Below are 16,132 nucleotides of genomic sequence, written 5' to 3'. Positions count from 1 at the left end.
AGTCACCAGCTGTGTGCCAGGCTCCATGCCAGGCCCTGTAACTCAGTGGAACATTTATTAGTCACCAGCCGTGTGCCAAGCTATGTGTTAGGTCTTGTGACTCAGTGAAGCAAATGTTATTAGGCATCAACTATGTACCAGGCTCTGTATGAGGCCCTGGGGACTCAGTGAAACAAACATTTATTAGGCACCATCTGGGTGCTAAGCTCTGTGCTAGGCCCTGGGGACTGAGTGCAACAAACATTATGAGGCACCAACTGTGTACCAGGCTCTGTGCTAGACCCCTGGGGACTCAGTAGAACATTTCTTAGGCATCGGCTGTGTGCCATGCTCTGTGCTAGCCCCTGGGGACTCAGTAGAACAAACATTTATTAGGCACTGGCTGTGTGCCACACTGTACTACACCCTGAGGACTCAGTAGAACAAACATTTATTAGGTGCCAGCTGTGTGCCATGCTCTGTGCTAGGCCCTGGGGACTCAGTGAAACAAATGTTTATTACGCACCAGCTGTGAGCTAAGCTCTGTGTTCGGTATGAAGGACAAAGCAATGAGAAGCGTAGACTTGGCCCCGTCCTCTGGGTTTTCATCTGAGTCCCCTGCGCCCTGTGTGTACCTGGGTCCACTCGGTGAAACGACCCTGGGCACCCTTTGTCCCTTGCACGGTGATGCTTGGCTCCCAGGCTGCCTCAGGAGGGTCTGGTTGGGGGTGGCTCCTTCTTAACCTCTTGTGAAGAACCCTCCCTGTGCCCGCGGGGAGGATCCACCAGCTTGTGTTATAACAAAGGCTTTGTTGGCAAGGAGAACAGCCTACCCTTGAGGTCGCCTGTTGGCCAAAGCACAAAAGGAAGCTCAGTGGAGCAGGGACTTCTCTCATCCCTTCCTTTCAGCCACTGACATAATTTGCTATGGTAGATGTGAAAATTTTCCATACCCCAGGAGATGTGAAAATTTTCCATATCCCAGGAGATGTGAGAATTTTCCATGCCCCAAGAGATGTGAAAAATTTCCACATCCCAGTGCAAGGAAAAGATCAGAAAACAGGTTCTCAGGCCACAGGTGTGGGAAGGTGAGCTCTAATTGTATTCACCACATTTCATGCCTTAGGCTGGCTTCTGGATGTGCATGATTCTTTATAACTTCTGTGTGTCTGAAACATTTCATAATGAAAGAAAAGGAGGGAAATAAACAGAACACAGTTTATAGTATGAAGCCATCTGCGTATATTAGAAGCACTCAAAGACACAAAATAGTACTATTTTGCCAGAGTGCAGGCATATTTCCAGATGAATATCAAACACATTAGAGGGGGTGGCAGGAATGAGGGGAGAAACAGAGAGAGTGGGGGAGAGAAAGAAAGAGAGAGAGAGAGAAGCAAGGGAAGTTCCCTGCCCTGAACAAAAATAACAATTACACTAATTACAAATTTTAATTATAAGCAACAGGCTCTCCAGGAAATAGATATGTCGTGATAAAGTGTAAAGTGTAAATACTTTAGAACTGCACTGCCCTGGCTCAGATCCCAACTCTGCCTACTATGAGCTCCATGATCATGGGCAAATCACCTCTCTGAGGCTCAATTTGCCATCTAAGAAATGAGGTTAATAATTAGACATATGTCACAGGTTTGTTAAAAGCAGTAGGCATGTTCATTATATGTGTAATGTGATTAAATACAGAGTACTTGTTCTGTTCCCCATCCATTTTATAAAACCATTTTTTAAAAAGAGAGCATGACTTGGGAGGCTGAGGCAGGAGGATTGCTTGAGCCCAGGAGTTTTGTGTTTTGTTTTGTTTTGTTTTCTTGAGATGGAGTCTCACTCTGTCCTCCAGACTGTAGTGCAGTGGTGCAATCTTGGCTCACTGCAACCTCTGCCTCCTGGCTTCAGACGATTCTCCTGCTTCCAAGAGATTTGTCTGCCTTAGCCGCCGGGCTAGCTGGGATTACAGGTGTCTGCAACCACACCCAGCTAATTTATTTATTTATTTATTTTTATTTTTTTATATTTTTAGTAGACATGGGGTTTCACTATGTTGGCCAGGCTGATCTCGAACTCCTGACCTCAGGTGATCTGCCTGCCTTGGCCTCCCAAAGTGCTGGGATTACAGGTGTGAGCCACTGCCCTGGGCCCAAGCCCAGGAGTTTGAGACTGCATTGAGCTATCATTGTGCCACTGCATTCCAGCCTGGGTGACAGAGTGAGACCCTATCTCTAAAAACAATAAAAATAAAAATAAAAATAAAAATAAAAATAAAAAGAGCAGGAACTAGGCCGGGTGCAGTGGCTCACGCCTGTAATCCCAGCACTTTGGGAGGCTGAGGCAGGTGAATTGCTTGAGGTCCAGAGTTTGAGACCAGCCTGGCCAACATGGTGAAACCCTGTCTCCACTAAAAATACAAAAATTAGCTGGGCATGGTGGTGTGCACCTGTAATCCCAGCTAATTGGGAGGCTGAGGCAGAAGTATCGCTTGAACCTGGGAGGTGGAGGTTGCAGTGAGCTGAAATTGTACCACTGCACTCCAGCCCGAATGACAGTGCGAGACTCCATCTTAAAGAAAAAAAAAAAATGCATAAACTTTGTGGTCAGGCAAACCTTGGCCACTCATGTGCATCAATCACGTTTTCAAGTCACAACCTCCCTACAGGCAGGACTCTGATTAACTCCATTGCACAGGTGAGGAAAACAAAGCTGAGGCCAGGTCTAAGGCCACACTGCTAGTAATGACTGAACCAGGGCTCCAACCCAGGTTTAACTCTAGAGCTCCTAACTACCCCAAGACACGTGGTCCTTGGTGGGGAAAATTCCAGATGTGATAAGGACTGGCACGGGTCGCACCTCCCAGACTGGAAGCCACTCGCACCCTTTCCTACCACTCCTGGGCTGCAGTGGCGCTGACTGCCCGCAGCACTGCAACAAGCTGTGCCCTGGCCTGGCCTGGATCTAGGGAGGCTGGTGGAGGCCGCCCTACAAGAGGGAGTCATTCCTGGAAGGCAGAGAGAGGCTGTCTGGGACTAGAACTGCCAGAAGAAGGAGCTAAATGACCACCCCTGGCCTCCTCCACCAGTTGATGCCATGGGGTTCATAGAAACAGAGAGGTCTCTAGAGAAAGGCCAAACAGACAGATCCTGGCTGGGCTCAATGGCTTATGCCTATAATCCCAGCATTTTCAGGGGGAAGATTGCTTGAGCTCAGAGTTCGAGACCAGCCTGGGCAATGTAATGAGACCCTTTTTTTTCCTCTGCAAACAATTTTTAAAAATTAACTTGGCATGGTGCTGTGTGTCTGTGGGCCTGGCTATTTGGGAGGCTGAGGCAGGAGGATTGCTTACGCCCAAGAAGTTGAGGCTGTAGTGAGCTATGATTGTACCATTGCACTCCAGACCCTGTCTCAAATAATAATAATAATAATAATAATAATAATAATAACAACAATAATAAAATTAAAAAATTTAAAAAGACATCCCAGGATTTGAGGCTGAAGCAGAGGCCAGGATCACCCCTAGTTCGTTAGGGAGAGCCACAGCTTCAGGTACCTGGAAAGAAATTCTAGGCACGGCAGGGCAGGCAGCATTCCCTGAATGGTCCACAGCAGGGTAACAGGGCATATGCCCAGTGAGTGCAGGGGACTCGGCACAGTGTTCTCCTCCACCTGCCTTTCAGGGATGACCTTGTCTCATATTCTAGAGAGAATAGACATCACAGAGCAGCTTCTGAGCCCAGACCTGTCCATCAAAATGCCAACGCGGTGTCTTTCATGGAGACTTTTTTTTTCTAAGGCAGTCTTTCTCTGTCATCCAGGCTGGAGTGTAGTGGCGTGATCTCTGCTCACTGGAACCTCCGCCTCCTGGGTTCAAGTGATTCTCCTGCCTCAGCCTCCTGAGTAGCTGGGATTACAGGTGTGTGTCACCACACCCAGCTAATTTTTGTGTTTTTTGTAGAGATGGGGTTTCACCATGTTGCCCAGGCTGGTCTCGAACTGCTGACCTCAGGTGATCCACCTGCCTCGGCCTCCCAAAGTGCTAGGATTACAGGTGTGAGCCACTGTGACCAGCTTCTCATGGATACTTAACAGACATCTGAAAGTTCACACGTGTGAGTTAGAGACGAAGCTCTCCAGCCCAAGCACGTGCTTCTCCCAGTCATCCCCATCTCACTAAACGGCAGCTGCATCCACTCTGCCACTCCTGCCAGGAAGCTGAGTCATCCATAAGGCATTAATTCATGTGTTCACTTATCAAGTGGTCTGTGAGCGCCTCTATGTGCCAGGCACTACATCTAAGCACCACGAGTGCTTGGTATGCAAATGTCTCATCAAAGAATTCATAGCATCTCTTTCTCACCTCCCAGAATCTATTCACTCCCAATTCCATTCTCTCCTACTTCCAGAACATAACAAATCCATACATTTTCCCTCATATTTAGTGCTATCACCCTTGTCTGAGCCACCGTCACTTCTGTCTAGGTTAGAAGAAGACCCTCCAGTCTTGCCTCCGCAATATCCATTCTTGCTTCCTTTTTATTGTATTGTTTTATTTTGTTTTAATTTACTTAACTTTTAGAGACAGGGTCTTGTTCCCTTGTCCAGGCTGCAGTGCAATGGTGCCATCATAGCTCACTGTGGCCTCAAACTCTCAAACATCTATGCTTAAGGGATCCTCCCACCTTAGTCCCTCAAGTAGTTGGGACCACAGGTGCATGCCACCATGCCTAGCTAATTTTTTTTTTTTTTTGAGACAAGATCTCACTCTGTTGCCTGGGCTGAAAGGCAGTGACACAAACACAGCTCCTGTAGCCTCAACCCCATGGGCTCAAGTGATCCCTACACAGTGCTGGGATTACAGGCATGAGCCACCATGCCTGGCCTCCAGCTAACTTTTTATTTTGTCATTTTTTGTACAGACGGGGTCTTGCTATGTTGCCCAGGCTGGTCTCAAACTTCTGGCCTCAAGCAATCCTCCTGGCTGGGCGCGGTGGCTCACGCCTGTAATCCCAGCACTTTGGGAGGCTGAGATGGGTGGATCATGAGGTCAGGAGATCGAGACCATCTTGGCTAACACAGTGAAATCCCGTCTCTACTAAAAATACAAAAAATTGGCCGGGCATGGTGGCGGGCACCTGTAGTCCCAGCTACTTGGGAGGCTGAGGCAGGAGAATGGCGTGAACCTGGGAGGTGGAGCTTGAAGTGAGCCGAGACTGCGCCACTGCACTCCAGCCTGGGCAACAGAGCGAGACTCAATCTCAAAAAAAAAAAAAAAGCAATCCTCCTAAATTGGCCTCCCAAAGCGGTGGGATTACAGGCATGAGCCACTGCACCCGGCCTTGCTTCCTTTAATCCGCCCCTTACACGGAAGTCAGAGAAATCTTTAAATATGAGTCAGATCAGATCATGGTCCTGCTCAAAACATCTCCATGCTTCTGAGGTGCTTTGTTGTGCTTCCAACCCCATCGCATTCTAGCATTCATTTTATTCCTAGAACACGACTTCTGGCCTCAGGGTCTTTGCCATTCTGTTCCCTCTGCCTGGGAGGCTCTTCCCTGCACTCTTTGCTGGACAAGCTCCTACCCATCCTTTAGATGTCAGCTTGCTGTGTATCCCCAAAGGAGCCCCCTCTTGGCCTCAATATAAATTGGGTCCCCAAGCTTTTTGCTTTCATGGCAAACACAACTTCTCATCACAGTCTAATCAAGTCTAACATCTGATGTGTGTGATCCTCTCATTACCCCTTGTCTGCACTACACAGCAAGCCCCATAAAGAAGGGTCCATGTCTCTGTCACTCTCATTGTGTCCCCCAAACAGGCATGCAATCAATGTTGGTACAACAAACAAATGTGGGATTTTTAGAGCCTTTGTTATAGACCCTTTGCACGCTGTGACCTCCCAAAAAAGGGATGGTATTTTCCCAAGTCCTACCTGCAGGGTGCCCGATGGGCTAGGACGCTTCTGTCAACCATTGCCCAGAATGACTCAGCAGAACACCATTTGAAAATCACTGATTGGTGGGGCAGTGGTTTGTTTGGTGGAGATGTTTTGATGCCTGTAATCCCAGCACTTTGCAAGGCTGAGGCGGGAGAATAGCTTGAGTTCAGGAGTTTGAGACCAACCAAGGCAACACAGGTAGACCCCATTTGTACAAAAAATAAAAATTAAAAAGTTAGCAGGGCATGGTGGTGTGCCTGTAGTCCCAGCTGCTTGGGAGGCTAAGGCAGAAAGATCGCCGGAGCCCAGGAGTGCAAGAATGCAGTGAGCTATGGTCGCAGTACTACATTTCAGCCTGGGCAACACAGCAAGACCTGTGAAAGAAGACAGAAGAGAAAAGAGAGAGAGAGAGAAAGAGAGAGAGGGGAAGGAAGGAAGGAAAGAAGGAAGGAGAAAGAAAGGGAAAGGGAGAAAGAAAGAAAAAGAAAGAAAGAAAGAAAGAAAGAAAGAAAGAAAGAAAGAAAGAAAGAAAGAAAGAAAGAAAGAAAGAAAGAAAGAAAGAAAGAGAAAGAAAGGAAGGAAGGAAGGAAGGAAGGAAGGAAGGAAGGAAGGAAGGAAGGAAAGAAAAAGAAAGAAAGAGAAAGAAAGAAAGAAAAAGAAAGAAAGAAAGAAAGAAAGAAAGAAAGAAAGAAAGAAAGAAAGAAAGAAAGAAAGAAAGGTGGGAGGGAGGCAAGGAAGGAAGGAGAAAGGGAAAGAAAGGAATAAAGAAAGAAATAAAAGAAAGAAGGAACAAAGGAAGAAAAGAAAGAAAAGAAAAAGAGTTGGGAGGGAGGGAAGGAAGGAAGGAGAAAGAAAGGGAAAGAAAGGAATAAAGAAAGAAATAAAAGAAAGAAGGAAAGAAAGAAGAAAAGAAGGAAGGAAGGAAGGAAGGGAGGGAGGGAGGGAGGGAGGGAATCATGTCTCAGCTTGGCCACCCACTATCTGTATTACCTTGAGCAAGTTATTTAATGACCCTTAGACTCTGTGTGTGAATTAGGGGTGGCTGTACCTACCTTACAGGGTTTCTGTGTCAGTTAGATGAGATCTAAATGTAAAGCTCTCTGCACGTGTCTTCACAGTACCAGTGAAGACTTGTATTTGCCTTGTAGTTAATAGCAGCTGCAGTTGTAGTAATACATTCCTCTAGCTTTTTTTTTGCTTATGTGGATATATTTATCTTCATTATCTCTGGGTAACACACCTGTGGGGTGGGTCAGCCTCGGGTTCATATTCCCATTTGACAGATAAGGAACCTGCCATTCGGTGAGGCAAAATGTTTGGCTCAATGTCCCTGACCTTGGTTAAGTGGAAGATCTGGGACCCACGTACGGTGCTGCTGGCTTCATACCACCATGCCCAGCCCACAAACACACTCCATTGTCCTGGTGCATGACAAGCTTTTTCTGCAGAGAGGGCTGAGCTTCCCCTGCCCCACAGGTGACAGCTGGAGTCCTTCTGCCAGCACCTGTCCCCAGACCAACTTCCCAGTTTGGAGAGTGGTTACCTGTTTGGGGGCAGGGGGTGTCTTACCTTATTTCAGATGCAGGGCCCACCTGCCCTGGGGGCTGTCAGTGGTTTCTAAGGCACTAGAAGGTGGCGACGGCTGTAAGGAGGGAGACACCCAGGATCCTCTCCCTTTGCAGCCAAGAGCTTTCAGAGACAGCAGTGACCTTCCTCCTATATGCCTGCTGCTGAGAGCCTCCAAGCGGGTCAAACTCCAAACTCCAGCCTCAGCTGTGGCAGGGATTAAAGGAAGCGTGAATGATCTCCCCAGGGGCAGAAGAGAGACCGGGCCCAGCCCAGGACCCTTGAACTCTGAGCAGGTGGGGAAGGTGACATTCCCCATGCTTTGCCCACACTGTCCTCCACCAGGGCCCTCACCTGGGGGGACCCATGGCATGGAGGGGTTGGGGAGATGCTGGAGCCCAAGGCACCATCCTGCTTCACTCACCCACTCTTCCACTGTCCCGCCTCCATGCTGGGGACAGGCAGGCTTGGGACGAGCTGGAGGAAGGCGGGGGGAGGAAAAATGCTGGCGGGGGATGGAGGGGACAGAGGCAAAGTGCCAGGAGGGACGTCCAGTCACAGCCCTCACCGCAGTGGCAGCAACAGAACAGCAACCACTGCTTGTGCCCCTTTCCATACACTCCCCAGACGTAGGCACGGCAAAGAACAGGTGTCTGCCTGAGGTCGGGAGTTCAAGACCAGCCTGACAAGCATGGAGAAACCCCATCTCTACTAAAAATACAAAATTAGCCAGGTGTGGTGGTACATGCCTGTGATCTCAGCTACTCGGGAGGCTGAGATAGGAGAATCACTTGAACCTGGGAGGAGAGGTTGCGGTGAGCTGAGATTGCGCTATTGCACTCCAGCCTGGGCAATAAGAGTGAAACTCTGTCTCAAAACAAACAAAAGAAAAAAAAAAAAGAGAGAGAAGAAGGAGTGTCTGGGGTGCTAAAAAACTGTCAGGAGTGACTGAGCCATGGCCAGGAGCCCGCATCAGGCCCAGGACATCAGGAAAGCCAGCAGGGCACAGCGAAGGTTCTGCTGGATGCTCAAAGCATCCAAAACTTTCTTTTTTTTTTTCTGAGACAGGATCTCACTCTGTCATCCAGGCTGGAGTGCAGTGGTGCGATCACAGCTTGCTGCAGGCTCAAACTCCTGGGCTCAAGTGATCCTCCCACCTCAGCCTCCCGAGTAGCTGGGACTACAGGTATGCACTACCACGCCCAGCTAATTTTTTCTTTTTTTTTTTTTTGGTAGAGACAGAATCTTGCTATGTTGCCTAGGTTGGTTTCCAACTCCTGGGTTTAAGTGATCCTCCCACCTTGGCCTCCCAAAGTGCTGGGATTACGGGGTCAACCACTGTGCCTGGCCAAATACCAAAACATTTTAAAAATAGGTACTAGTATTTGCAAACCAAGAGGCTTGAAACATAATTCTAGAATGCTCACTTTTCTAGAACAACCTGAAGATCTGGCCTCTCTAGGCCCCCATGGCCACAGGACAGCTGGGGAGGAGTCGTGGCCACCCCCTCTCACTCCTTCACTGGGCCTGCCAGGCTCTGGGGGTCCTTAGCTGAGGCCCCTGTCCTGGCACTGGGTAGCCAGAAATAATAGCAGTGGTGAGCATGTGCCAGGCTCTGTTCTAAGTGCGCGACATGCCTTTACTCACTTGGGCTTTCTAACAACCCTTGAAGACGGGTGCTGTTATCTCTGTCTTACTGATGAGCAAACAGAGGTAGAGGAGGTGAGTCACTGGCCCAAGGTCACCCCGCTTGTAAGTGACACAGCAGGATTTCAGCCCAGGCCACTTGGCCTTAGAGTCGTACAGGAGCAGTGGAGAGTGGCTTGGCCGGATAAAGGGTGGCCTGGGTGAGCAAACACTGGGTGACTGACCAACACCAGTATGAATGGGGCCTTTGGGGGAGGGACCTGCCCTGGGGGACAGATTTACAGAAAGAACAGCTGGGATTGGAGAACAGGGCCAGACAGAAGGCCACAGATCTGCGATCTGCAGCAGGGGCCACAGCACTGGGAAGGGCAGTGGGGTGCCACTGAGGGTGCGCTGCTTCGCCAACCTGGGGTCCAGTCCTGACTTCTCGGGAATGTCTGGGGAACCTTAGCCATGTGCAGGGTGTCTACAGAAGAGGCGTGGCAGTGAGTGAAGCCGGGCAGGTGGAACTGTGGCTGACCCGAGAGCATGTGTTCCAGCTGAAGTGGGCAGCCACAACCCAGCTCCACCTGGGGGAAGACAGGCCCAATAGGGTCAGAACTTCTGATTGTTCTAGAGAAGTTCTGCCAAGTTTCATGATTATGCATCCATGAGGGCCAAATGTGGCCCACTCAACCCTCGGCTTGTCACCTCTGATGGTTTCTCTGATTGTCAGGTTTTTCAGTTTTTACCCTCAGTGCTATAAAGAATAGGAGAGGTGGAGTGCAGGGGCTCATGCTATCATCTCAGTGCTTTGGAAGCTGAGGCAGGAGGATCTCTTGGGGCCAGGAGTTAGAGACTAGTCTGGGCAACATAGTGAGACCCGCATCTCTATACAAAATAGGAAGAATTAGATGGACATGGTAGTGTGCACCTGTAGTCCCAGCTACTCAGGAGACTGAGGTGGGAGAATCATTTGAACCCAGGAGTTCAAGGCTGCAGTGAGCCATGATAGTGCCACTACACTCCAGGCAACAGAGTGAGATCTCAACTAAAAAAAAAAAAAAAAAGAACTATATAACCACTTTAGAGAACTATTTGGACATTTCTTATAAAGTTATCATACACATTACTGGGGACAGTGGCTCATGCCTGTAATCCCAGCACTTTGGGAGGCCAAAGTGGACGGATCACAAGGTCAGGAGTTCGAGACCAGCCCAGCTAATATGGTGAAACCCCGTCGCTACTAAAAATACAAAAATTAGCTGGGTGTTGTGGCGGGCACCTGTAATCCCAGCTACTCGGGAGGCTGAGGCAGGAGAATCATTTGAATCTGGGAGGCGGATGGAGGTTGCAGTGAGCCGAGACCGCGCCATTGCATTCCAGCCTGGGTGACAAGGCGAAACTCCATCTATAAAATAAAATAAAATAAAATAAAATAAAATAAAATAAAATAAAGTTACCATACACCTCCCCCATGACCCAGCAATTTCACTCTTAGATATTTATCAAGAGAAATGGAGACATAAGTTCCCAAAAAGGTGTGTACACAAGTGTTCATGGTGGCCTTATTCAAAACAGTTTCTAAGTGGAAGAATGCCAATTCCATCGACAGGTGAGTGGAGAAAACAAACTGCGGTGCCTCTAACACTGCAGAAAAGTTTCATCGAAAGGAATGAACTACCCAACCCACGCAACACCACGGATGAATTGAAGACTCGAAGAAACATTACACTGAGCAAAAGGAGCTGACCTGGGCTGGGCACGGTGGTCACACCTGTGATCCCAGCACTTTGGGAGACCAAGGTGGGTGGATCACCTGAGGCCAGAAGTTCGAGACCAGCCTGGCCAATGTTGTAAAACCCCATCTCTACTAAAAATATAAAATTAAATTAGCCTGGTGTGGTGGTGTGCACCTGTAGTCCCAGTTACTCGTGAGGCTGAGACAGGAGAATCACTTGAACCCAGCAGGTAGAGGCTGCCGTGAGCCAGAATCACGCCACTGCACTCCAGCCTGGGTGAGACACAGCAAAACTCCATCTCAAAAAAAAAAAAAAAAAAAAGAAAAGAAAAGAAAAAGGAGCTGACGTGAAAAGAGTACAGACCTTATGATTCCATTTATGTGAGATTCAAGAACAGGAAAGATGCATTTGTGATGACAGAAGTCAAAGAGCAGGACCCAGTGAACAACTGGAAGAGGATGGGAGTGCGCTCTCAGAGATGATGGAAATGTCTATTATCTTGAATTGGGTGGTAATTATATGGTATATACAATTGGTAAAACCCAGTGAATTGAAGGATTAACACTGAAATGCATTTTTTTTTTTTTTAATGAAGTTCACTCTATCACCCAGGATGGAGTGCAATGGCGCCATCTCAGCTCACTGCAACCTCTGTCTTCTGGGTTCAAGCGATTCTCCTGCCTCCCCCTCCCAAAGTGCTGGGATTACAGGCGTAAGCCACTGCACCCGGCTGACTCATGCATTCTATTGTATGTAAAGTATACCTTTAAAAATGACAGCAGATGGCTGGGTATGGTGGCTTATGCCTGTAATCCTAGCACTTTGGAGGCTGAGACGGGCAGATCATGAGGTCAAGAGATCGAGACAATCCTGGCCAACATGGTGAAACCCCATCTCTACTAAAAATACAAAAATTAGCTGGGCGTGGTGGGGTATACCTGTAGTCCCAGCTATTCGGGAGGCCGAAGCAGGAGAATCGATTGAACCCAGGGGGTGGAGGTTGCAGTGAGCTGAGGTCGCACTATTGCATTCTAGCCTGGGTGACAGAGCGAGACTCCATCTCAAAAAAAAAAAAAAAGAGCAAAGCAAATACACAGACAGTGAATTCACACAGAGCAAACACACCGAGCAAATACGGTTACTGCGAGTCTGTCTCCCAGATTTTAGTTCCAGCCTATTGTCACCACGTAAGAACGTGGGCCTTATGTTGCCAGCATTCCTTTTTCAAGAGAAATCTCAAAGTCTGGGTTTTTTTTTTTTTTTTTTTTTAATGGGAACTCTGATGACTTGTAAGGTTTGGCAAATTCAAAAGCAACAAAAATAGTTAAAATACGGGGTGTGTCAAATGATGCACGGGGCTCTGTTTGGAACCTGTATTCTTGGGTGGCATGTTCTCCTAGTGGGCTCAAGATGTGATTTCTTCCTGGATTTTCTACAGACTTTTAATAACACACTTTCACCTACCCACATCCCTAACAACCCAAATGTTGTTATTTGTTGCAAGAACTGAACAGAGCAAACCCTCAAAGCTGAAATAGATAAGCTTTCCTAGGCAACATGCAAGCCTGGGAGAAGGAGTCCCTGTTAAGACAAGATACATTTGTTGACTTAGTAACCGTGAGCCCTTGGGCAGGTCTCTCAGCCTCTCTGAGCAGTCAGTTTCCTCCCTAGCTCTCCCAAAACGGTGCAATCCCCTAAATTAACCATGAGCTGCCTACCTGGCATTTAGTTGACACTGAGCATTTCAAGGCTTATTCTTTCTCTTTAGTGTGACTTCAAAGAGGGAAAACTAAACTGTTTCTTCTCTGTCTCTCTCTCTCTCTCTCTCTGGTTTTGTTTCTATCTCCCAAGAGTCACGGTTCTCACAAACATGGCTTGCTTTTCATCCACAGTAGCTGCAGGAGAGATGGGGCTGGGCATGGTGGCTGACACCTGTAATCCCAGCATTTTGGGAGGCCAAGGTGGGCAGATCGCTTGGTCCCAGGAGTTTGAAACCAGCCTAGGCATCATGGTGAAACCTTGTCTCTACAAAAATTAGAAAAAAAAAAAAAAGCTGGGTGTGGTTGTGTCCACCTGTAGTCCCAGCTACAGGAGGCTGAGGTGGGAGGATCACTTGAACCCAGGAGGTCGAGGCTCCTCCTCCTCCTCCTCCCCCTCCTCCTCCTTCTCCCTCTCCCTTCTTGTCCCGCCTCCTCCTCCCCCTCCTCTTCCTCTCCTCCTCCTCCCCCCTCCTCCTCCCCCTCCTCCTCCCCTTCCTCTTCCTCTCCTCCTCCTCCCCCTCCTCCTCCCCCTCCTCCTCCTCCTCTTCCCCCTCCTTCCTCTCCTCCCCCTCCTCCCCCTCCTCCTCCTCCTTTCTCTTCTTGTCCTTCTCCTTCTCCTTCTTTTTCTCTTGTTTTTTATTTTTTCCAGGCTGGAGTGTAGTGGCACAATCTTGGCTCACTGTAACCTCCGCCTCCTGGGTTCAAGCGATTCTCCTGCCTCAGCCTCCCAAGTAGTTGGGAGTACAGGCGCCTGCCATCACGCCCAGCTAATTTTTGTATTTTTAGTAGAGATGGGGTTTCACAATGTTGGCCAGGCTGGTCTCGAATTCCTGACCTCAGGTGATTCGCCCACCTCGGCCTCCCAAAGTGCTGGGATTACAGGCATGAGCCACTGCACCCAGCCCACTTCTTAATGCTATGTTTTTTTTCTCTATTCAAGAAAGTCCAGTGTAGTTTTCCAGAGATTAAGTGGCATGAGATGTAGTAACAGACTGAATACAGAAGCAAATATGAGATTCCAGCTGTCTTCTCTTAAACTGGGCATTAAAAAGATTTGCAAAAACTGTAAAACAATACCACTGTTTCCAATAAGTCTTTTGGGAAAATATGGGACTTAAAAAAAATAAAAAATTATTTAACATGCAATCGGTTTACTATTCTTTAAAAAAACAGTATGTAGGCCAGCGTGGTGGCTCACGCCTGTATCTCAGCACTTCGTGGGGTGGACCACCTGAGGTCAGGAGTTCAAGACCAGCCTGGCCAACATGGTGAAAACCCATCTCTACTAAAAGTACAAAAATTAGCCAGGCCTGGTGGTGCGCGCCTGTAATCCCAGCTACTCGCGAGGCTGAAAATCACTTGAACCCAGGAGGTGGAGGTTGCAGTGAGCCGAGATCGTGCCACTGCACTCCAGCCTGGGCGACAGAAGGAGACTATATCTCAAAAAAAAAAAAAAAAAAAAAAAAAGCAGTACATATTTATAATTGTTTCTTAATTTAAATGTGGTAAATATCTATAGCTATTGTCCACATAACAAAAGCTCCTTGGGGTCCCCTGGTGTTAAGGGGTCTGTGACCAGTTTTAGAACTTGTGCTCCGTGGCCAACTTGTATGAGCCTGTGCACCTAGGAAAACTCCCGTAAATGTTATGTCTAAACCCAAAGCCACATAATCTGTTAAAAGGTGTCTTCTAATGAAAATAGACCCTTACTGGAAAGCCTATTTATGGCAGCAGATTCTGTTGGGGTACAAGCTGTTTATATCTCAATGAACCTTGCCGGTTAGTGCATAGTAGATTGTTAATGAATCAACAAGGTCTTTAAAAATTAATCACTAAACACTTTAACAGTAGGTCAACCATGACAGAGAGGTTAAAATTTGGAGTGTGACTTCAAGACACTTGGAGATTATTGGAGTGAAACAAGATCCAGCGGAAGCCTGTTGACCAAGAACTTCCGGCAGCACAAATCTGGGTTATAGCAGGTGGCTTTACTGATAACCTACTGTCATGGGCATTCGTGGCGAGTTCCAGCGTGGGGGCAGTTGTATGGCATGTAGGTAAGTACCTGGGCTCTGCCTTCAGTGTTTAGCTAAATCCTGGCTCTACTGACTTTGTGACTTATGGTAAGTATTCCCATTCACTGCTCTGTGCGTCAGTCTACCCATTTGTCAAATAATTAGGGTTGCTGTAAAGATTAAATAAAATAATGATCTGGGGTGGGAAATGACCAGCAAAACCTGCTCTTCTCCCTTCCTTGGCACAAGGCCGATTACACTGGGCAACCCCGATTTCTGTCTAGCTGTGGCTAACTCTTGCCAGTGGAATGAAAGGGACTGTGATGCGTGCAATTTCTGCCTCTCCTGCCCTTGTCTTCCCCTCCTTTCTGCCTTCTTGCTGGTCAGGATGGTGACTGAGTCCCCTTGCAGGCTGTGTGTATGGAAAACAGTAGAGCTGCTAGCAGCACAGGTTCCTGTTGGAACAGAGAAGCCACTGACTTGGAGCCTCCCCGTGGACCGAGACATGGAACAGAATGAATTTCCTTATTTTAGCCATGTTATTGCTGAGTCACTTGTTACAACAGTGCAGGCTTTCACCCTAAAACATTCATGCACATTGTTTCCAAGTGTGGCTGCTCATGATAAGCGCTGGGTAAACTTTGCTATCAGGACCCTGCTGTCTTGCTCTGGAAGGATACAGCTACTCCAGTCTCAGCACAGGAAAGACACACAATAATTTTTTTGTTTTTCTTAAGACAGAGTCTCCTTCTGTAGCCCAGGCTGGAGTACAGTGGCACAATCTTGGCTCACTGCAACCTCTGCCTCCTGGGTTCAAGTAATTCTCCTGCCTCAGTCTCCTACGTAGCTGGGATTACAGGTACACACCAACACGCTGGCTACTTTTTGTATTTTTAATAGAGAAGGGGTTTCGCCATGTTGGCCAGGCTGGTCTTGAACTCCCCACCTCAAGTGATCTGCCCACCTCAGCCTCCCAAAGTGCTGGGATTACAGGCGTGAGCCACCACACCCGGCCACACAGAACACATTCTGAATCTTTGGCAGTGTCGCAGAGACACACGCTTTGTCTTTAGACTGTACGGCTCAGTAGGCGTGTGACGTGGGCAAGTTACTTCACCTCTGCGAATCTGCTTCATTATCCGTTAAACAAGGGAGAAATCACAACATCTCCTTTGCGGAATAGTGGTGAGTCTTCAATAAGGTAACACCTGTAAATTGTTGAGCTTTCTTCCGTAAGTGCTAAATAACCGTGTGCTACTATCTTAATGACCATCTTCCATATTCCTAGTAGAGACCAGCTCATAAATTGCCACCTGTTGAAGTTGTTCTGAATCCGGGGTTGGTCGCTGCATCTTGCAGGTGTTTTGCCCAGCGGGATGATCACCTGATAATGAAAAGCATCTGGTTTTCAGTCCCAGGGCCTTCCTGTCCCCACATAGCCAAAGCCCACTGGGAGTTAGAATAAAACAGAGAAGGCAGATATGGGACCTGCTGGCCACACCTTAG

General features: G+C 48.0%; 1 protein-coding gene across 1 annotated transcript in view; it reads right to left on the bottom strand.

Moving 5' to 3' along the window:
• SLC5A11 (solute carrier family 5 member 11) overlaps positions 1 to 7,850 on the bottom strand; it is a 73,721-nt gene extending 65,871 nt beyond the window's left edge. The window contains exon 1 of the mRNA XM_007988220.3: positions 7,487 to 7,850. The gene's annotated coding sequence lies outside the window, so the exon portion shown is untranslated. The remainder of the gene's footprint in view (positions 1 to 7,486) is intronic.
• Between the last annotated feature and the right edge of the window lie 8,282 nt (positions 7,851 to 16,132).

The sequence above is a fragment of the Chlorocebus sabaeus genome, chromosome 5 (genome assembly GCF_047675955.1).
Source record: "Chlorocebus sabaeus isolate Y175 chromosome 5, mChlSab1.0.hap1, whole genome shotgun sequence".
In the NCBI taxonomy this organism is placed as follows: domain Eukaryota; kingdom Metazoa; phylum Chordata; class Mammalia; order Primates; family Cercopithecidae; genus Chlorocebus; species Chlorocebus sabaeus.
Note: the sequence above shows the minus strand (reverse complement) of the source record. Positions and strands in the feature narration are given on the sequence as shown.